Below are 23691 nucleotides of genomic sequence, written 5' to 3'. Positions count from 1 at the left end.
TTCAGAATAGTAGGAAAAAGCATGGGTCTGGAGAGCTTTTTATAGCATATAGCAGGACAATGTTCTGTCTGTTAGCCATAGTAGGCGGGGAGAGGATGGAAGCTAGGATCAGAAACTGCTTGGGTCCATGAATTGATATAAAAGTTGAACAAAATGGAGATTAATAAATAATCCTGCTTCACTCTGATGTTTGAAAACATTGAATATGTAACACGGCCCTGAGGAGTACAAAGAATCCTCAAGCAAGTATTTTCATATGATCTGCAAATAATGGCAAGGAGCCAGCAATCTATTAAAGAAGCTTCCAGTTTCTTCCATAATCTATTTCTCAGGATAGTCAACACCATGAAACATTGTATCCTTATGAACTTCTTGCAAAGGTAGTAAATCGGGAACATTGTTCTGCAATCCTGCTAGTTGTTTGTTTGGTTTGTTTGGTTTGTTTGGTTTGTTATGGTGTAACCTACCTTTATTATTTTTATAACATTTTATAAATAACTCAATGCAACAAACACATACAATACTCTTTCCTCCTCCTATTTTCACCACAACAGCAACCTGTGAGGTGAGTTGGGCCAAGAAAAAATGACCGGCTCAAAGTCTCCCAGCCAGCTTTCATGCCTAAGGGAGACCTAGAATCTGGCTTCTAGTCGGGGGCCTCTGTCTGCTCATAAGTCAGTTCAAGGACTTACCAACTGGGATATGAAAGGTCATGGACCAGAAGATTGGCCTTCTGTATGGTAGTACTTTGGAACATATTGACCCCAGAAGGATATTTGCCTCCTAGTCCCTGATATTTTATTTTGAACACGGCACTAGGTTAAATTGGGTACGCAGCAGGATTACTCCTGTGTTTTAATAGCAGAGGCATATCTTGTAAAAAAGGAAGAGGAAAGCTCTTGCATCATAATTCCTGTGGGTTCTGGGTCAATCAGGGCAGTACCTGGGACAGCTCCCAGTAGAAATTTCAAGGAACTATGAAAGTTCCTTTGGCAACTGAAGATCTAACTCAGTGTTTCTCAATCTTAGCAATTTGAAGATATGTGAACTTCCAACTCCCATAATTCTGGGAGCTGAAACCCACACATCTTCAAGCTGCCAAGGTTGAGAAACACTGGTCAAACTATATCAGAATAGTGAAGCAATCAAATTGTGAAAGCTAATGACAAATTTAGCTATAATTGAAAATGGCAAAAGACTGGCTCAAAGCCTGGAACTTCAGCACTGCTGATCACCCTCCAGCTGTACATTCCAGTACATTGTACATTGCCAAGAGCAATCAAGGGCACTTTATTTTATGCTGCATAAATGAACATATTTTTCAATTTTAGTACATCAATGAGGCATTGTTGACTGTAACCTATCTAAGACCGTTCCTCCAGACTGTTCTAGCAAAAAGGGGAACAGGAAGCACTGACTTTTGGAATTTTAAGCTACAAGGAGATATAGAACACAAGTGCAAATGAATGTTTCAATTGATATAATATTCAGGAAAGCTGAATAGATTAGATCTGTTTTAAGCCCAAAGAGATCTGCACACAGGGTCTAGAAACTTATTGGACAATATTTTAAGGTACTTCAATTTACTTGAAGTCTAGTAAACATGAGGCACAAAGTAGACTACAGCACTAAACAAAGTTATTAATTGTATCAATATTTTTTTATCCCTTGGAATTCAGGCAGACACCTTCGGAGATGGATGGTTCCTTAAATCAGAGGTCTTTAACATTTCCAAGTTGGCAGCCCAGAGCAGAAGGCAGGGGGAAAGAGGGGATGGTTTTGAGGGAGGTGCAGTTGCTTCTGCGAGTGGGGCTGCAAGCACTTGCAATGCTCATGCGAGAGGGGCTGTGTGTGCGCACGCATGTGCGTGCACCAGCCAGCCACTCATGTCACCCGGTTGCAAATAGGCCGCAGAAGGGCCACAGGTTGGAGACCCCTGCCTTAGATAACCAGGCCCTGTGCTCTGTAGCAATTTTTAGATCACAACCAGTATTTTGAACCATATCCAGAAGCATACTGGTAATCAACACAGGTTACGGACTTCAAGTGTCACATGGGCATACTAAGGAATGCTCATCACTGCCCACACCACTGCATTCTGGGTCAGCTTAAACGTCTGAGTGGTTTTCAATGACAACTCTGGGTCCTGTGCATTGTAATAGTCAAGCTATGATATCTACCTAGGGCATGAATGACTGTGCAAAGAGTTTTCCAAGCCAGGAAAGAATGAAACTGGTAAACTGATAAAGGATAAATTTTAAAGGAACATTATGCTCATCTAGTCTACTAAATACTGCATTTACTAGCTCACCCTTAAACATGGGAATGAAACTTATATTTCTAATGTATGTTAATATGAAGAACAGCTCAGTCAGAAGTTTGTTTAGATAGAAGCTATGCATGCAACTCCAACATTTTCTGTACAATACTGATACATGAACTACGATGCTTTCTTTTTTAATTAGAAAACCATTCCTGGGGTATGAGAATGTGTGTGTGTGGGGAGGGGGGAGGACATTTGGTAAATCAACATTCCTTGTTTTAAAAGTTTAATTTCTACATTGCTATTGTCATACAAATATTTATTTGAGACATTCCATTCTGATAAGAATGACAGGATTTTTTTTACAGGCTGAAATATTCCACAAGATTTGTTTTCATATAATTCTCATTTTTTACTTATTTTTATTTATTATTAAATTGATATGCTGCCCGTATTGCTATCTGCTATAATTTAGAGTGAGCCTATTTCTACAAGTCTAGGAGTATTACAAATATTAAAAATTTGGAACTGGCTTATATGAAATTCCAATCTACTCCAAAAATACATTGAATGAAATTAAATGTTTCAAGGGTTTATGAAGGCTTATTCATTTTTTTTAATGGAAACAAACAGATTGTTTACATCTGAGCTATGTTTTGTTCTCATAATGAAATTTCAGTCTGATTGAACAGTAATGGAAAAAAACAACAGATTTCTATTTATTTTCGGACCATGGAGGTCTGAACAGTATAAATCATATTTTATAGGTTTCTATATAAAATATAAATCATGGCTTATGCTAATTCTTGTTCTATCCTGACATCTTTATGTAGAATAAAAGTTATTTTTTCTGTATGCTCCACATATTTGAATGATCTATTCTGCTGGGTAAATTTCCAATTGTCTTCTATTTATTATAGAACAACAAAAACAACAAAAAATCACGTGGCTGAATAAACTAAGAACTTCAGGTTGTATCTTTGTGCACATATACAAGATTCTGTATGGGTTTAAACCTGCATTCCCTCCAATCTTAATCCTATATGCCAAGCATGAGGCCAGCACCTGCGTTCTAGAGCTGCAGGAGGCCCTGGAAAGCTTTGCTTAATTTCTGGGGCCACTACAAAGACTCATTCTTGCATGCATATGATTGAATTTCTTATATGATTGAAAGGGAAAAATAATTAAATACGCAGAGTTGACAACAACTTTATGCCACATAATTAACAATTGTATGAACTGCATATAATGATTTAATTGCAAATAAATATGAAGTTAAATCAAATGTACTGTATTTTTCAGAGTATAAGGTGCACCTTTCCCCCCCCAAAAAGGGTGAAAATCTGGGTGCGTCTTATACTCCAAATGTAGCCCTGCCCAGCTTCTCAAACGGAGGTTTCAGAGTCTAAAAAAAGCATCAGAAATGAAGCTTCAGAAAAGAAGCCTGCAAACAGAGCTTCAGAGGCTTTTTTTCTGAAGCTGTTTCGGAGGCTTTCAGAGGCAGGAAAAAAAGGAAGGCACAGAGCTCCCAATCAAGGAACCTGTTGCTAAAATTCACCTCTGGGAACAGCTGATTGGGGGTATTCCGGGAGGCTGATCCACCTGCCAATCAGCTTTTTTCTTATTTTCCAAAAACTAAGGTGCGTCTTATACTCCGGTGCATCCAAAAGGTTACTATTTGGTAACCTATGTTACCAAATAGTGCAGTTAAACATTTTACTACACTATTATCATCTATGCCTACTAAGAGTGTATCCAATGTTTGGAAAATATTGCATCATTATAAAATATCACAGATGTAATGCAAGAGAAAATTCTTTCAAAATGTTGCTCATAATTACTTATGCTACTTTCTTAACAATGCTACGGCTTCATCCATTCTTTTCCAGTCTGAGCTCTAATAATTGCCACTGAAATTGCTCAAATGACTACTTATGTGAAAATTATAGCATTTATAGGAAATACTTTTCTAAAATGTTGTCTAAAATTTAATCTTTCATGAGGAAAAACAATATTTATAATGGGAATCATGATCAATAACTTTTGTGTGACATTCATCAAACCCTTTAGAACAAAGATCCAGAAGTTAACTTTATATGCATTCAAGAACTGCTGAACAACTAACAAGAAAAGCAATAGGAAATCTGTAATAAAACTTGAAGATGACTCACCAGAGTGTGCTTTTTATCTTGGAAACTTCTAGCTCTGTCAGGTATTATTTTAATAATGACCATCCTGGGCTTCAACTTAGACAAATGCTGCGAGTTAATATTTAGCAATATTTATATTAGACTGTGTTATGGAATTATTGCTATAAGCCTCTTTTTAACGATCAGGTTTTGCTAATAAGCTAAATGAGCAAGCTGGCACAGAGGAAGTTTGATGTGGTATTTTCCTAATATGTTAGAACTATATTTAAAACTCCACCTGAGACCTGCAATTTTAATAGGCTATGTTCCTTGGGCTTCCTTGAGTGCTAAGGAAGATTTTATTCCCAAGCCTGTTGAGAGGCAACTATTTTAAGAGAAATAAGAATGTCAGCCTCTATGTAACTGCAGATTCTGCAAGAAACGAAAACATTAAATCTGTGCTTTGAGAATTTTGGTGAACGTTGGTTCTCTACAGATATAAATTTAGTGCTTTCATACAAAATTTAAGTAGTTTACATTTCCCTTTTCTTTCAATATCCTTCTATTGTCAATTAATTCGTTGCATTTTGCAACTTTAATAAAAATGAGAAAGATCACCATTTGTGAGCAATGCAATATTGAATTTATAGAGACAGAACACCCACAAAGTCAGCTTAACCCAGATAATATGATAAAGCCTAAATGTAACCTTAGTGACCCCTATTTATCACATCTTCCTTCAAAGTTGATGTAATTCAGTTCAGATCCCCTTATCTCTCTCTTCACTAATACAAAGTAAATGTATAAAGTTCCATGCAAGCTGCAGTGGAATAGTGAACAGGAAGAAATGAAGTTGGAAAGGGATATAGGACTAAGAGCCTGATTGCTACTTTTCCTATCATCTGGATTCTGTAATATTTGAAAATATTTAAAATGTCCATATTTACTTAAAGGCCTTATTACATTCAGTAAATGTACTAAAACTATTTTAACAGAATAAAGAATAACAGAGTTGGAAGGTCTTGGAGATCTTCTGGTCCAATCCCCTGCAGGATATTCTATATATTTCAAACAAAAAGTTTGCCCAATGTCTTCTTAAAAAATCTCCAGGGTTGGAGGACCCATTTTAAGTAAACTTGCAGAGGGTTGGATTATTATTACATTATCAACATGAAAATTTAAAAGGTATCATTTCTGAATGTTCATGTGTTAAGACTCTAAACTGAAGTACAGTACTAATGATCACTTCTGTAAGGAACAGATTGTGCCCTAAATACATAATTAATAGCAGTGACCCAAATACAAAGATCAATGTAAATACTTGTTTCTACTCATCTTTCTATACCATATTAAATCAACAGGCAGTTGTATGTAGGCTATTCTTGTAATTCTACTTGTTCTGCTCCTATTTAACAGAAACCGTGCCATTATTACAATTCAGATCAGCATATAACAATATGCTGCTAACATACTTTAAAAGCTCCACTTAGTCCCATTTGACAAATCTGATTTTCTCCTTTCTAAAAAGAGAAAAAGAAAAAAAAAACCCTTTTTCTGTGAACCAATTTAAATTGGTTAAAATGATTTATTGACTTTCTGAACATTAGTTCAGTCTCCCATGGATTCAGGTTTTACTTCTCTGAACAAAGCACATTAGTTTACAAACATATTACTTGCCAGATAAAATACGCATTCTAATATCCTTCTTCCTCATTTATTCATACTGTTTTATTCTACTTACTGTTCCAAATATATAGATATTCATTCTTACCTCTTCAATTCAAAGCAATTTGCTGAGATCCCACATATAACTCCTTCTCTTGTATAGTTGGAGATTTGTAATGGTTTGCATCAACATCCATACTTTGTCAATCATCCATTTGGGTGTATTCAGGCACTAGGTTCCTGCCCTGTAGAAGATTTCTTTTTCTTCAGTGTATGGTCTATAATATACAGACTACTTTGAATATGATGTCATGGGAAAAAGTGTTAGTTGGATAATGTGGATATTTACCCAGAGCTTTTAAAGTTATTTCTTCCTTATGTATAATGTCATCTGCTTGAGACCTTCCTCTTGTACTGCAGTGACTCTTTCTCTTCATCCAGCTTTACTTTCCAGTCCAAATATAGCACTGGTGAAGCGAACAATCACCAAAAATGACTGTTTGTAGAAAGCACTTGGCAGTTCAACTCAAACTCTTTTCAAATCCAAACCAAACGTGTCAGCGAAGATGAGACAGATCTGTAGAATGTTTGTAACTGCCTCCCCCAAGCCCCCCCTGCCCCCCCAGTCTTTTCATAGTGGGATGGTTTGCTTACTGGTTGTTGAAATTTGTTGAAATGTTGCAGTTCTGTTAGAGAGAAATTGAAAAACTGACCCTTAGAAAATCATAGATGTTTCAGTCTGTACCTCATAATATAGGAATTATTATTAAGTTTCAGTATGGTGTCGTAAGGAATACAAATACAATATTCTTAAATCATTTGCGTGGTGAAGCAAAGGGTTGCCTAACCAACAAGTAAGTATTTAATCTCTACTTTCCCGTTTAAAAGAAACAAGTGGGATTTGCAACATCCAAGGCTTGCAGAGAAATGGCTGGCAGGATGTCTAAAGCCAACTTCTGCTGACTTTTTTCGCATGGCGTTCCTGAACCCTGTCCCCAGTGTTGCATGATTTCTAATATTATATGGAGATCTATGAATATTAAGAGCTAATTAAGCTGTAAAAATAGTTTTTCACTGATAAAGTAGTTTTCAACTTCCTGTTACGATGAAGCAGTATTTGAGATTATTCTTTTTTAAAAAAAATTATCCTCTTTTTCAGATTATTCTCTTTTCCAAATTATTCTCTTTTTCTCTTAATAAAAGAAAAGTACACCCAGAGAGGTATTCACACATAGCAACTGAATATAACTGCATTTTTGCCCTCCAAGAATCTTTTTTTCCATCTCTAGAAATAATTATTCTACGTTCTTAGCAAAAATGTTCCTTTCATAAAGCTTCATCTCCCAAATCAGACGAATATTTTTCCATTGCTCTATAGAAGGCTTCATATATATCTTCATCTTCCTTTTTTAGCTGGTCAATCAGTCAATGCTAAAAATCAGCACTAACCTTTTCATTCTTCTCTTGCTGAGTTTGCTTTTCATATTCTGGAAAAAGAAACATATGTATTTATCACAGCAAAGTTGCCCCTCATAATAGCCGTAACGGAATGGGAACTGGTGACAAAGCAAACAATGTTTTCATTTCAGGAAAGGATAGAAAACTTCCAGAAGCAAGGCAGGAGTTAGACCAGAGGAGAAGTATCTGCTCAGATAAAGAGAAAACATGGGAGAACTATCTTGACTATAATTCCTCTGGAGTATCAGCAAAGTTTACTATCTTCCAATTAAGCAACTCAACAGATGAATAAAATTGCTGAATTGTTTTTGCCATTAAGAAATTGTCCTGAAGTCTAGCTGAAATCTACTTTCTTGTAATTCAAAACTCATTGCTTCTTCTTACTAAAAAATAAATAAAAATAAGGCAGTTCCATAGCAGGAACTGTCAATGACAGTTTGAAACTCAGATACCTTAATTTGCATGGCTTGTAGATATCCCTTCCAGGGAAATCTGTTGATGCAATCTTGGAAAGGCTGTCAAGATTTTTTAAAAAAAATATCACTAAACAATTATGAGTATTAAGAAAACTGGATGTCTTCTCTTAATATTCCACATTTATTACTGTTCAAGTATTGGATTGTGGAGAACACATTTTTTTTTTAATTGCTTGCATAAATATAATTTTTGACAGGAAGACAGATTCTGAGAAGTGCCAAATCTACTCTAACTTCCATACAATCATTTGAACAGATCTTGCAGAGCAATTCTTTATGGCTAGTTCTCCGGCAGGACTCGACACTAGTCTTTCTTACCTGGATGTTTACTAAAAATTACTATAGTTCCTGGAATTGCCTATTGGTAACTGGAAACTACAAGAATTGGAAGAGCAAGACATTGCAAAACATTGATTCAATTTTAGAATAACAGATTAACAGAATTGGAAAGGACCTTGGAGGTCTTCTAGTCCAAACTCCTACTCAAGCAGGAGACCTTCTACCATTTCAAATAAATGACAGTCGAGTCTCTTTTTAAAAGCATCCAGTGATGGAGCAGCTACAGCTTCTGAAGGCAAGCCATTCCACTGGTTTATTTTTGTCCACTGAAGCTGTTAAATAGATATTTAACCACCATGTAGGCTGGTGACCCCCAGGGGGAGGGCCTTCTCTGTGGGGGCACCTACCCTCTGGAATCAGCTGCCCCCAGAGATAAGGAGAATCCAAGACCTCGGTGCCTTCTGCCGTGCCCTTAAAACTTTCTTTTTTCAGCAAGCCGGGCTGGCTCACTATATTTTTTAAATATTTTTAATTGGTTTGTTATTTTAAATTGGGGCCAAATTAATATATATCTTTTTAATTGTTTTTAATGTTTGTATTGTATGTTTTTTATCTAGCTGTACACCGCCCTGAGTCCTTCGGGAGAAGGTGCGGTATATAAATTCGAAATAAAATAAAATAAATAAATAAATAAAATATGCTGTTATATGTCATCCACAGTTCAATTCTAACTGCACAATTTTGAAATTCAAAAACCTGTGATTTAGTATTTGAAGTGTTGTATTATTTTTTTATTTTTATAAGTGGAGAATAGAAAATAATTGTACACTATTCCTAAGAGCAAATTTAGGCCTCAAGTTTGTACTAAAATTTATTTCTGATTCATGAATATAAAAACTTATCTTCTAAAATGTTGTTTATGCTTCTCTGGAAGTTTCTAAAATGTTCTTCAGTTGGTAAGATTTCTGTATATAATAATGTTTTTAAAATGAGACTAAGCTGGATAAAGATAGTAAATCTGTTTGGCATTTGATTTTTTTTTTCCTGCACCAGAAAAAAAAAAGAAATGGGTAATTGCTGAGCTTCATGAACTTAAATGGTTTACAATCCTGAAGCTAATTGAAAAATAATGTATTTATTTTTGTAATAATGTATATAAATACTGGCTCATTTCAAGAAAATAATTTGCTCGTACCTGATAAGGATGATGGTTTATATACACCACCTTAATCTTCTTGAAGAAAAGTGCTGTATAAATTGAACAAATAAATACAATTTTACTATCTCAAATTGACAATAGCCAGTCTCATATGTCTTGACATTTAGCTCATATTGTAATATTATTGAGTAAGATATTGACTTAAGACAAACTCTTGCCATTCAGAACACATGCAACTATGACCCTACAGAAATAGTGCCCAAAAGTGGTGGTAACCTCCTGAAGGACAGTGATGTAACTTGCCAAGAGTTTCTTCAAAATTAGACACATATATATGTATGTGTGTGTGTGTATATATATAAAGAGAAGCTTAATGTAAGAAAAAAATCTTAGATGTTTTCTAAACAGCACAAGTGGCTACTTAATCCTAGTTCCATCCTTTTCTACAGTCTCAGCTACTGAAAATATTAGGAAGGAAGCATACAGCCTATTCCAAGGGTAAAATAAAATATCTATGTCATGTCTAGCCTCAGTAGAATCTACCTGGTTAAGTTTACTTTACCACTTCTATGAACATTTAATGAAAGTTCTCTACTTTGTACAGGTAGTCCTTGACTATAATCATAATTGGTACTGGAATTTTTTGTTGCCAAGTGATGTGATCATTAAGTGAGTCATCATGTGACCATGTCCAATTTTTATTTTTATTTTTTTGCTGTAGTTGTTAAGCGAAGCTGGCTTCCTGCATCCATTTTGTTTGTCGGAAGCCAGCTGGCAAGGCTGCAAATGACGATCATGTGATCCTGGAATGCTGCAGTCATTGTAAAGATATGCCACTTGCCAAGCATCTGAATTGTGATCACATGACTGCAGGGGCACTGTGATGATTGTAAGTGTGAGGAATGGTCATAAGTCACTCTTTACAGCAGGGGTCTCCAACCTTGACAACTTTAAAACTTGTGGACTTCAACTCCCAGAATTCCTCAGCTGGCTTAAAGTCGCCAAGGTCGGAGACCCCTGCTTTACAATGCCATTGTAACCCTAAACAGTCGCTAAATGAATGGATGTAAATTGAGGACTATCTGTAATCTGCAATTTAAAGCAAGAAAAAGAAATATAAAACCACTTGCCAGTTTTTGAAATAGGTAGAAAATGTTTTGAGAACAAAGAAGGCCATGAGTTTTAACTCTGGATAATCAGTGCCTTTTCACCTGAAATTTTCCAGCAGTATCTGAACAAAGATGGAAGCCCCAATTTATAAAGTTTACCAGTTTGTTTTGAATGCTGCCATAGATTTTTCAGTACAACAGTTCATAGTTGATAATTTGAGAATTCCCAAGAATAAAATAAAAACAAAAGTGGATATAAATGACAATAAATAAGACTATGCACAATCCATGGGCATCTTCAATGAATGACAAATGCCAACATGTGGGATATGCATGCTGTTTTCTAAATGCAGGGTTTAAATTAATTTTAATAGTGCACTGGCACAAGCAGTATTTCAATTAATGTAAACCATAATTTAGAAAACAGCATGCTTCATTTCAGACTGATTTGCTGAATCTACAGTTGAACTCAAGGGGATGAATCCACAGCACAAATGGGAAAACAATTTTCTGTATTGCATTAACTATAACTGAAAATTATATTATATATATATATATATTCCTGCTTTTAGAAAGAGTTTGATCAGCATTGAAGAATTAGAAAGCATTAGAAACAGAGAATCCTGGTAAAGTCATTTATCATTTTTTTAAAAAAAATCACAGCTTTCTTTGCAAAACCATCCCTTGCTTTTATTCCCTACCCTATATAAATCATAAGATAGAAGCAACAAAGTTATAGTCATAAGAAGATAAGGAAATAGATAATAGGAAAGATGAGAAGAATAATACTAATACAGCCCTACTAGGTAGTTTGACAGTGTTGTGGGAATTAGCTGTTTAGCAGAGTGATGTCATGGGGGAAAGAAACTGTCCTTATGTCTAGTTGTTTTGGTGTGCAATGCCCTATAGTGTCATTTTGAGGGAAGAAGTTGAAACAGTTTATGTCCAGGATGTGAGGGGTCTACAGATATTTTCACAGCCCACTTTCTGGCTCGTGCAGTGTACAGGTCCTCAATGGAAGGCAGGGTAGTAGCAATTGTTTCTTTTGCAGTTCTAACTATCCGTTGAAGTCTTTGTCTGTCTATTTTCACTTTAAGGAACATAAATTCCTTTTTAAGGGCTTGATTATTTTGGACCACAGTGAAGAAAGGAAAATGGAAGATCAAGGACAATTTTGGCTCACATACTGTATAAACAAACCATGTCAACAATAAGTAACCAAGGCATTAGTTATACAACAATCCTGATGTATTACTAATCTTGCTTACATCAATGGCTGAAAGTTATGGTATCTTAAATTAGATTAATTTCATTTTGAATGGCTGTAAACTTTTAAGTCTGAAAAGCCATGAAGGATGGACAAAACAAATTCAGCCTACATCTGAGTAGCCCTTATTCTCAGAATACACTCTAGTAATCAAGATAATTATAAAGAGGGGAAGTATATATGACTTTGATATAACTCATCAAAACATACAATTAGACCACAGTAGTATATAGTATGTATGAATTGGTATCCTACTTCTTTCCCAAGAATATTGATTATTCTTACATTTGAGGTATTAGCTTACATGTGTTTACTTGAAAGTAAACCATATTATATTCAGTTACATTTTCTCAGGATTATCACCATCATTGCTCATATAATTAGAATATAAGAGCTGAAAGGGACCTTAGAGGTATTCTAATTCAATCGCCTGCTCATGCAGGAGACCCTATACCAGTGATGGCAAACCTTTTAGAGATCGAGTGCCCAAACTGCAACCCAAAACCCACTTATTTATCCCAAAATGCCAACATAGCAATTTAACCTGAATACTGAGGTTTTACTGCCTAAAATAATGATAAACAAGGCAGAGTTCAGCTAATTGGTCTAAGAAAAATGTGATAAATGCACTTTTTTGCCCCTTCGTTTTTTTTCTGCTTTTGAAATGTTACGTTTAGCAACAATAAAAAAGAAAAACGTTTGTAATATCATTTCTCTTTCCCTCCCTCTCTGTCTCTCTTTCTCTTTCCCTCCCTCCCTCTCTCTCTTTTCCCACATTTAAAATGATAGTGACCCACAGAAGACCATTCCAATTGCTTATACATTCTTAACCCATGTTGAACTATCTATTCATCTTTTTGAGGTCAGCCTTGACATCTTCCTTTATATCAGACATAAGGAGTAGAAATGAATATAGAGAATGAGTGCATCAGGACGATGAATATGGGAACACAAATAGAACATTGTGACCCCCAAAATAATACCAGTGTAATGTTTAAAGATTAGAACTGGAGATAAACTTGCTATGAAACTCTTTGGGTGGTCTTTACCCGAATTATCTACCAATATAACTTTCAAGATTGTTGTAACAATAATAAAGTGGAGAACAGGGAAGTCATGTATATCACTTTGACTTCCTGGAAGCTATGCAGGATTATAACTAATTTTACACACTGAAGAATTCTTATAATTCTTGGGGTTTTTCCCAACTATCCTTACAATGTTTCATTTTCATTTGGCTGTGTCATAAATCTGTACTTTTTAATCACACACAAACACATACATATGCATACATACACACCGTCTTTGCCAAGGCCTAAATGTTCCTAATATGATGCCAAAAAATTGCTCTGGCTGCTCTGCGTCTCCACACAGGCAGTTCTTGTTTTTGCCCCCAGGGTTTCTTCTCTCATCGGGAACTTCCTGTATTTTGCCTACTTCAGTATGTTCCGGTTTCCACCAAAAAAAAAAAAAAAAAAGGGGGGGGGGAGGGAACACAGGACAAGCTACTGCATGAGATTACAGGCAAAATTTAGTAATGAAAGGTCAGTGTGAAAATATGTGGGTACTCAAAGTAACCACTGAGGGGAACAGGAAATCAGTTGTACAATCCTTATTTCCTTATTATTTAATAGTTGCTTTAAGATGCAGAGTTAAATTGTAGAACTGCTAGACTGGATCGGAGAGTACTTCTTGAAGAATTTGCAGACCAGAAGATATCCAGGAGCATTTGCACCTTTTAAAAATATGAAAAGAGGCTCTGACCTGCCTCTTCCTTTTCCTCCTCTAAAGTTCTTCGGAGAAAGAAAGAAGGTGGACTGTAGCTTTTATTATGCACATAATTCAGGGGTGAAATCCAGCAGGTTCTGACAGGTTCTGGAGAACTGGTAGCAGAAATTTTGAGTAGTCCGAAGAACCGGCAAATACCACCTCTGGCTGGCCCCAGAGTGGGGTGGGAGTGGAGATTTTGCAATATCCTTCCCCCAGGAGTGGGAAGGGAATGGGGATTTTGCAGTATCCTTCCCCTGGAATGGGGTGGGAATGGAGATTTTGCAGTATCCTTTCCCTGCCACCTCCACCAAGCCACACCATGCCCACCAAACTACGCCCACAGAACCGGTAGTAAAAAAAAAATTGGATTTCACCACTGACATAATTCTTATTTTTTTAAATTAAATGGATGGAAAGGAAAAGGAAATAGTGCTTCCTCGAGGATGGGGAAGAGGAGGAGACAGAGTGATGTAGATGAAGGGGAGAGAAGAAGAAGAACAACAGAAGGACGACACTGGGAAACAACTTGGAGTGGTCAAGAATATGCCTGGGAGCGGAGGTGGGTTTCAGCAGGTTTTAACCTGCTGAACTGGTAGCAGAAATTTTGAGTAGTTCAGAGAACCGGTAGTAAAAATTCTGACTGGCCCCACCCCCATCTATTCTCTGCCTTCCAAGTCCCAGATGATTGGGAGGAAGTGGGGATTTTGCAGTAACCTTCCCCTGGAGTGGGAATGGAGATTTTACAGTATCCTTCCCCTGCCACGCCCACCAAGCCACACCCACAGAACCAGTAGTAAAAATTTTTGAAACCCACCACTGCTTGGGAGGCTTAATTTTGCCCAGGCCTCCTCAATGAAGGTTCTAAAATTTGAAGACAGCTTCAAGTTCATTTAAAAAAAAAAAAAAAAAGACATGAAGATTCCAGGGGAGTTATGATAGTTTGTGGGTTTTTTTAAAAAATCATTATTGATGCATTTTATACAAACTTAATTCAAGCTCTTCTATGTGTAATTGTTATGCTTTTGCCTGTTTAAACTGGAGGGAAAGCACAGCTAGTCGTGATTTCAGGAAATGCATTGCCCTTCATATGCTACCAAGTCTCAGCATTCTCCTTGCCAGCAGTCAGTACAAAGGTCAGAGATTGCCTTGGGAAATAACCTTGGAAGTAACTGGCACCCAGATTCTGTAGCCTCTTTCCTCTGAGAAAGCCTTCATTTTTAAAATATTGTTCAGTTATCTTTCCAACAGCCGTAAATCCTTTTCACCCATGAAGCTATTGGAAACATACGCAGTACTTTACAAATCAATGCAGAATGTGAAATAGCTATGCTGTATGTTTATATAGCAATAATATACAGAGTTAGAGCACAGCTGCATCTTCATAGAAATCATTATGTTTGTTTTATTTTTAATCCCTTCTCTAATAATCTCTAACATGCAATTCATTTTGCATTACCTTTGTGGCATATTTAGTTTATCTTTCCAGTCATGATTACATTTCCAGTTAATCTCTAGAAATAAAGGGATTTAATTCCCATAATTTACTCTTTTTATATATCAGCTATATAATAGAAAACTATATAAACATCTTAAATAAACTAACTATTGATTAGGATTGACAATCCATTATTTTTACTTAAGCAGATAATATGATTTTATTTTCTTGTACTGAAATTATTGCATTTAAAAATCATTAAGGCAAGGAAAAACATTTATAAATTATACTAAGGTTATAATAGTTTCTTTGTAATATGTTACAAGACTTAATATTATAATTTTAACAACCAGGAAATTTAAAACTTAATTTTTTTCTATTTCAATGTTAACAAAATCATAGCTTAAAGCAAAGCAGCTTGTAAATGAAAAGAATCATATTTTTGTAATAAATACTGAATTTATCTATAACATTACTGAATCAAAATCTTGTCATCTAGGCTGAAAGGCATAATTTAATAGTCTCATGTAACATTTACACTGTGTGATCACTATTTATTAATTCATGAATACTTGATATATGTATGTATGTATATATGTGTGTGTATATATATATATATATATATATATATATATATATATATATATATATATATATATATATACTGTACATTATGCACATAATACTTTTATAAATGCATTAGTGATGTTTTGTACATTGATGGTGATGGAAAAATTGAGAGATCAATCAATCAATATGCAACACAAATGCTGTTTTAATTCTATGAATTGAACAGAAGTTCAAGTGAAAATAAAGTGTTTCATGAATGACTTCAGTGTGTATTTATCTGTTTTTTATGCCACTGGGATAAAAAATAAAAACAAAAACCAAATCCTTGCAGATCCTCTAATAAATTGTAATAGATTGAGTGTCATGGAGTCCTTTTACAAGATTGAATTCCAGTACTCTGCATCCTAGAATAATGGATTAGCCACAAAAATGATAACATAGTGAACCTACTGTACAATGTAACTGGCACTCTGGTCCATACAAATAACAAAATAAATGTTCAAACCAGTGCTGGAATTCAATTTTTTTTACAACAGGTTCTGTGGGCGTGGCTTGGTGGGCGTGGTGTGGCTTGGTGAGCATGGCTTGGTGGGCGTGGCAGGGGAAGGATACTGCAAAATCTCCATTCCCACCCCAGTCCAGGGGAAGGTTACTGCAAAATCCCATTCCCTCCCCACTCCTGGGGGAAGGATATTGCAGAGCCTCCATTCTCACCCCTCTCTGGGGCCAGCCAGAGGTGGTATTTGCCGGTTCTCTGAACTACTCAAAATTTCTGCTTCCAGTTCTCCAGAACCTGTCAGAACCTGCTGAATAGAACCTCTGGTTTAAACTTAAGAAACTTAAAATATATAATGGGTGCGTATTTTCTTTCAATTGCTATTAAAATATAATAATGCATTTAGTAAAAGTTGTGGATTTATAATACATTTTTAAAAATGTTTTTGAACCATAAAGTCAATCAAAGACAGAACATTTTAAATATTAATAACAACGTAAAAGCAAAGAAAAAACTATACGAAAGCAGAACAACACATGGTTTCAGAATATAAACATGTTTTGTATAAAGACTGATATTTTTATTAATATTTTTGTCCAAGAAGACAAAACATTAGACTGAACATCTGTAACAGGGCCTTTTAAAAAATTAAATGGATGCTAATTTGGTCACATATTGGGTTGATATAATGCACAAAGTCATGATTTATTTAGCTATGGTTTTTGCAACAGTCCATGTTTAATGGCTTCAAATATTAAAGTAAACTATTTATATGCTACAATGTCTTATATATATCTCTCTGAATCAAAATCAGGCAGACACATTGATAAGTATTTTAGATGATCCAAGAGGACAAATAACATTCCATGTATGATTTCTACAATGATATAACATGTATGTCACAATGACTTTTATCAGACATGGGTGATCGTATTATAGATGTATAGTATTACATTCCACCGAAGCCTTCCTGAGATTCATGTTCACTCTTGCAGAATGCACACTACACTTTCCCTCATTATCCTGGGCTTCACTGTGCTCTTTCCATGCCTCCAGCTGCTTGTATTCCTTCTCTGGCTATTCACATATCATCCCCAACCACCTTTGCACACTCTTCCTCACCCAACAGCCAACCAACTCAAGCAATGCCACATTTGTGCCAAACCTCCCTGGCCACCTACACACCCCCTCGCTTCCTATCTCTCACCTGGCAGAAGCCTTTACCTCTCTGCTGGCTTGCAGGCAAGCCATCTGGGATATGCAACTACATGCTGGCTTTTCCCGTAACTTTGGTTGTTGAAAGCTGGAAGCAAGGAGGTACTTGCTTAATGATCTACAATCGTCACTTCATGACAGCAAAAGGGATTGCTGTCTCTAACCAATGCAGTCACGTGATGCTGTGCTTTATAACCACATTCCTTAGGGACAGAAATTCTGGTCCCAATTGCTTTCATAACATGAGGACTACATGTATATCAATGAAAATGATGAGTATTTAAAATTAAGTTGTTTTATAATTTATAAAAATGTAACAATAACACTAATAACAATAACACTAATAATACTAATAATACTAATACTAATAATACTAATACTAATAATAATGATGATGATAATAATAATAATAATAATAATAATAATAATAATAATAATAATAATAATTTTTAATTTTGGACTTCAGGGCTGGTTAGTTCCAGCACTAATTATTAGATATTTCCAATTAAAACAAAACTGGTTTTGTATGAATGCTTGTTCACACTGAAGTTTTGTTAGAAATGAAAATTAGTTCTAGTCTCTTTAAAAACCATTTATACAGATATTTGAATATTCTTGGAAGAAAAATATGGTATGTTTGGCTGCAGGCCAATGCATACTTATGTTTGCCTAAGTCATGCTCACATAGCTATGCAATGAATCAAAGCTTTCTTTAATTATAAATGAAGGCATTTCCTTTTCTAATTCTATTAGCCAAGGAAAAAATGGCTAAATTTTATCACAAAAATCCATTTCTAATTACATAACATAGGAAAGGTCTTCTAACATTTAGGCTCATGCATAAAATGAAAATCAAACTCACAATATAGAAGAAGTTGTTTGTATAGGCAAACAATATGTTATTGCAGCCCCATCTTGAAATGCTATATACAAAACTTTATGTTACTCAGCATCTGTAGGGTTTAACAGGCAAATGACCACCCCAAATATTAAAAAAAACAATACTTTTTTTCTCAATACTAGAAGAATTTACTGCATGGACTGGCATACAGTATCAAATTATCATAATATGAATAGACTCAGATAATCATCTTTTTCTCCTTGACTAAAGATGCATGATGCCTATGGAAGTAGGCAAGTTAAGTACATATTATTTCAATATAGTGCAAGGACACATCTCTGCCATTCAAGTATTTGATGAACATAAAAGAAAAATGATCACCCTGTGTGTCTTTTCTTACCGATACTGGACACTCCTCATGAAATATAATCTAATTCATAAGTCAATTCTACAAAGGCCATCAGAAAGGTCCAACTCATGGCCAGAGACGTCCCTCTTATTTTTCCATGCTGTTATCTTTACTTAGACAGATTCTTGCACCTTTGCATTCCCCATAAAATATAGTTCATTTCCTATGCAATGAACATTATGCTGTATTTATGATGTGCAGCATACACTGGTTTTCTTATTGCTAAGGTACCTTTTATGTTGAATATAGGGTTCAAACCCTGCATTAAAAGCAGCCTTCTTTAGGGTACTTTTTCACAAAGTTGAGTGTTCTTCCTGCTGCCAGTGAATTACTAATAACCACAACCAGGGTGCTGATGGAGAGGAAGCCTCATAAAATAAAACATTCCTTGCCTACTGTCGTGGCTATGTGGTTTAAGAACAGACTGTAGACAAATCTCATGGAAAGCCTCAAAAGTGATGTTTGATATAGACTTTTAACTTCAAAGAAAAAAAAACCATTTCTTTAAAGGAATATTTTGTTAATTAGCAGAACATTTTCCTGCAAAAAAATAATGCCAAGATGAATTACAATAGTTTATGAGACAAATTGCAACATGCAGCAAAGCAATACAGCTAAGATTCACTAGATGTAGTGTGTACTGATTGTTTTTAGAAAAACTACCAAATTTAATATATGATTTACTAACAGAAATCATTCTTTTCTTATGTAGGGAGGTAGGTGGTGGGAATGGGAACTATCTCACTATTGTCCTAAAAGCAAGAGGTAAGAATAAGATGTGAAGGCCCAAATGGAAGAGATGGTCTGGACATTCAGCAATCTTCCATCAGCTTTTCTGCCACAAGTATATAGAGATGATTTCTACCTTAAAATATACTTTAGTTTGTAGCATTCTCAAAAGATGTGCTAATGTGATAGTGTCTCTTCTTGCAAAATCACTAGATAGATTTTCTAACACCACATTGAATACGGTACCTGTTCTGATGGTGTAGTGGTGGCATATCAAATAAAAATGGAGATATGTTTCTTTAATGGTATGTGGGACTGAATTTAGGAGATAGGGCAAAGACAAACAGCCAAAGGAACTTAGCCCACAGCAGGTCAATATGGGTGGGGCAAGTGATTTAAAAGGGTCCCACCCTTTCTAGTTTCTTAGGCTGTAAAGGAAACAAGGCGAGAAGTGTAACTTCAGACTTCCAATATTCTCTTAATGTGACCTTACAATAAAGTAGAATTAGCTCATCTGGCCACGATTCTTGACTGGCCTACCTTGTCAGGTTGACAGTTTCTGAGTGCATATGATATTATGAAGGACAAAATATACTGATAGATGACTTAAATCTGTATCATACTGTTTCTATGTTAACAGAAATAACAGAGTTGGAAGGGACCTTGGATGTCTTCTAGTCCAGTACCTTGCTCAAGCAAAAATCCTATACTTGTGTTATACGGTATAAGTTTATACTGCAATCCAAACTTAACAGTCTTCTTTTAAAAATGTAGATTTGGGTATCAACTTTCTAAATAAGAAAGTTTACAATTTATTTATATCATGATCATATTAATATGTGATATACTTTTTTGTCAGACTGTGACTCCATAATAACTCTTTCTATAAAACTTGAAGAGCAAAAGATTAAATTTTTATAGGAAAAGAGATACAAAACAGTATTATTTTCTATATTAGAATTTAAGCTGGAGTAAAAGGAATTATCCATGTGTAAACCTTTCATATAGTCCTTAAACTTCTAAACTTGTCCTTGAACCTGTAAAACACAGTAGAGTCTCAAACTCTTAGTTACTACAGCTGAGAGGGACACAAAGCACTTGCAATTAATTCTGTTTTGAAATGGCAAGTATCAGCATGTTCTCCCTGCTTGTTTTCTTCGCTAATTGGAACCAAACTGCTAACGATTATTTATTTCATACAGCATAAAAGTCACACTTAAATAAAGAGCACAATTTGTATTCTCACCAATCTATTTCTGAACAAGAATATTTTCTAGATCAGCCATTTTTCTTGTGTTTGTGTTATTCTATTTAACCATACTTAAACTAATGTGCATGAGAGAGAAAGAGTCAGAAAGAGACTTGGACTAGCTTTCACTGGATTTTCAGCTTGGACTATGAAGCTATTGGAAAAATAAAGAGATCAATCTAAAAAATTTTGCTTGAATATTAAAGTACATGGAACAAATGTTTACCAACAATGTCTTGTCCTTACAGATATTTAAAAAATGCTATTAATATTTATACCATGACTAATTTGATAACCTGAGTGCTAAATTAGAGAACAGATAAGAAAAGTCATCAATATGACTTGATCAATATGACTTGATGACAGGTGCAAGGCACTCTCAAAATTAAATCACATTTTTAATATGCAAAAAAAAAAAAAATCTTGCATGACTGCATATTTATTTATTTATGTAATTTATATGTAAGTACATATAAGTATTCTTGCATAAGAAAGTTTATTTTTTGACATCTGTGCTCTCTTTTTCTATTGTGAAATATATTTTTTTTAATTTGATTTATATGCCGCCCTTCTCCGGAGACTCAGGGCGGCTTACAATGTGCTAAGCAATAGCCTTCATCCTTTTGTATATTTATACAAAGTCAGCTTATTGCCCCCACAACTGGGTCCTCAATTTACCTAGGGAAGGATGGAAGGCTGAGTCAACCTTGAGCCTGGCGAGATTCGAACAGGGTGCTTTAGACCACTGTACTACCAAGTCAGAATTATCTGAATTATATAAATACAAGTTTCTCATGTTTTTGCTAAAGGAAATAATTTCTTGGCTACAATGTGCACAATTTATGCTATTTTACATTTCCCCTTCCATTCTCTGATCTGTCATTGACTAACATATCTTTTTTCCTTACATACTAAGCTTCCAATACTAATAAATTCACACTGGATTGAAAGAACTGATGCTCATACCTAAATTAATAGAATTAAAGCAGTATGATACATTTGTAAACATGTATCATACATGTGGATCAAAGTGACTTTTGATTTCTGTGCAGTAAATGAGGCTGTTTCGGAACTAGATTCATCTTTTTTTCCTACTTAAATGGAATTGCAAGATGATCTCTCACAATGTAAATCAGGAACAAACCAACTTTTCATTTAGTAGTGCTTGGTTCATTAATAGGATTATTGAGTTATTTATAAAAATATTAAAGATGGGATATAAAATAAATAATTTCTATAAAAACTAATGTCCCAAATGCAAAAACATCACAATTCCTTTTAAAACGATATGACAGAGTAATGCTCTCTTCCTTATTTTACTTACATTATGTAACTTTAATACTGTTCTTCTGTTAGACTGATCTGGTAAACTCAAATGCTAATGAGAACATGTGGTAGTTTTAAGGACAGGCAGCAAGAATTAGCTATCATTTAAATTCTACAATACAGGGGCAGGAAAATATTAGCATGTAGATACAATTTTGTAGTACTCTTCAATGTGCTAGACAAGAAAAAAATAAAAATGGATTAGGTTCAGTAGTGGATCTTGCTAGGATCCTAGCAATTGTCAAAAATGTTATCTAAAAGTCAAGAGTGTCTGTAATATAGATTTTCTGTAGAGGACTATATATATGATATAGGTAATGAGAGCCCCATCCCCCACCCGTAATAAATAGCCACTTGGGATTTTTATTCTTTTAAAGTTTATAATGTCATTATTCCATAATTTTTTTAAAAAATAATTCTAACTTGATGTTAATTTTCATATGTTCCTTTATTTATCAATTATATTGTACACCACCCAGAGTCCCTCTTTGACAGAGTTTAAAAATATGAACTATAAATAAATAGATGGTACCAATTACTATCTTAACATTATTGATTACATTATTTATTGCATAGCCATATAAAATCCTGAAGACAAACCAATTTTAAAGGTATTAGATGTTTCCAAATTATGAGAGAAAATATTCAAAGCAAATTTAGTATGATACAAATTTATACACACACACACACACTGTTTCCCCTAAAATAAGACATCCCCTGATAATAAACCCAATCTTATTATCAGCTCAAAAGTACAAGCTTTTGAGCACATGTGCTAAAATAAGTTCCCACCCTGAAAATAAGCCCTTCCAGAAAATATTTAAACACATTTGCAGCCGGTCTGGTTAGGGTTAGGGAGACAGAGCTGGAAATCAGGTAAGATGGCAAGAGGAGCCCTGTCTTGATCCACACGCCCCAAAATAATAAGATATCCCCCAAAATAAGGCCAAGCACTTATTTCAGGGTTCAAAAAAATATAAGATAGGGTCTTATTTTCAGGGAAACACAGTATATACACACAGAGATGTATGTGTATATATGTATATGTGTGTATATATATCTGTGTACACACACACACATATTAATGCATATACAGCTATCTATCAATAATTGAAAGAGCCTTGGTACTACAGTGGTTTAAAGCACCCTGTTATTAACACAGCTGCCTGCAATTTACTGCTGGTTCAAATCTCTCCAAGGCTCAAGGTTGACTCAGCCTTCCATCCTTTCTAAGGTAGGTTAAATGAGGACCCAGTTTGTGGGGGCAATAAGCTGACTTTGTATAAATATACAAAAGGATGAAGGCTATTGCTTAACGCACTGTAAGCCGCCCTGAGTCTCCCGAAAAGGGAGGCATATAAATCAAATTAAAAATAATAATAATAATAATAATAATAATAATAATAATAATAATAATAATAATAATAATAATGGGAGGGGGGTGCAGTGATTCAGGGGTTAAAGTCACTGAGCTTGTCAGCTACAAAGCTGACAGCCTGGGTTCAAGACCTGAGTGCCACACGATGAGGTGAGCTCTTGTTCCTGCTCCAGCTCCTGCTAGAACAATGCTGGCTCCCTCAGCTAAGAAATGGAGATGAACACCACCTTTGACAAGTTTTCCATTTGAATAATTCAGCTGTATTGGAATGATTACAAATATATACTCAGATGTTTAAATTGCACAAAACAGATGTTCGTGCACAAAACAGTTTGATATATTAACTCATCGGATGTGTTGTTTAGAGTAGTTTATGAAAGATCTCTCAAACGAGCAAAGTTTATACAAAGTGATAATAAATGAAGAGACTCTGCATCTGTCTGTCTGTCTATTCATTCTATCAGAAAT

General features: G+C 35.0%; 1 protein-coding gene and 1 long non-coding RNA gene across 3 annotated transcripts in view; both read right to left on the bottom strand.

The window, feature by feature from the left end:
• Positions 1-6913, bottom strand: part of PDE5A (phosphodiesterase 5A) — a 104551-nt gene extending 97638 nt beyond the window's left edge. For both annotated transcript variants that reach the window (XM_034442872.3, XM_087874620.1), the window contains exon 1: positions 6164-6913. The gene's annotated coding sequence lies outside the window, so the exon portion shown is untranslated. The remainder of the gene's footprint in view (positions 1-6163) is intronic.
• Positions 6914-7469: 556 nt separating this feature from the next.
• On the bottom strand, positions 7470-13187 carry LOC148112595 (uncharacterized). The gene is made up of 3 exons (XR_015729096.1): positions 13106-13187; positions 9466-9518; positions 7470-7544 (listed from the first exon to the last, which is right to left on the bottom strand). It is a non-coding gene; the product is annotated as an uncharacterized LOC148112595 (long non-coding RNA).
• Positions 13188-23691: the final 10504 nt, after the last annotated feature.

Source organism: Pantherophis guttatus, chromosome 8 (genome assembly GCF_059756535.1).
Source record: "Pantherophis guttatus breed Tessera chromosome 8, ASM5975653v1, whole genome shotgun sequence".
NCBI lineage: Eukaryota > Metazoa > Chordata > Lepidosauria > Squamata > Colubridae > Pantherophis > Pantherophis guttatus.
The sequence above is the reverse complement of the archived record's forward strand: the minus strand, read 5'-3'. Positions and strand labels throughout refer to the sequence as shown.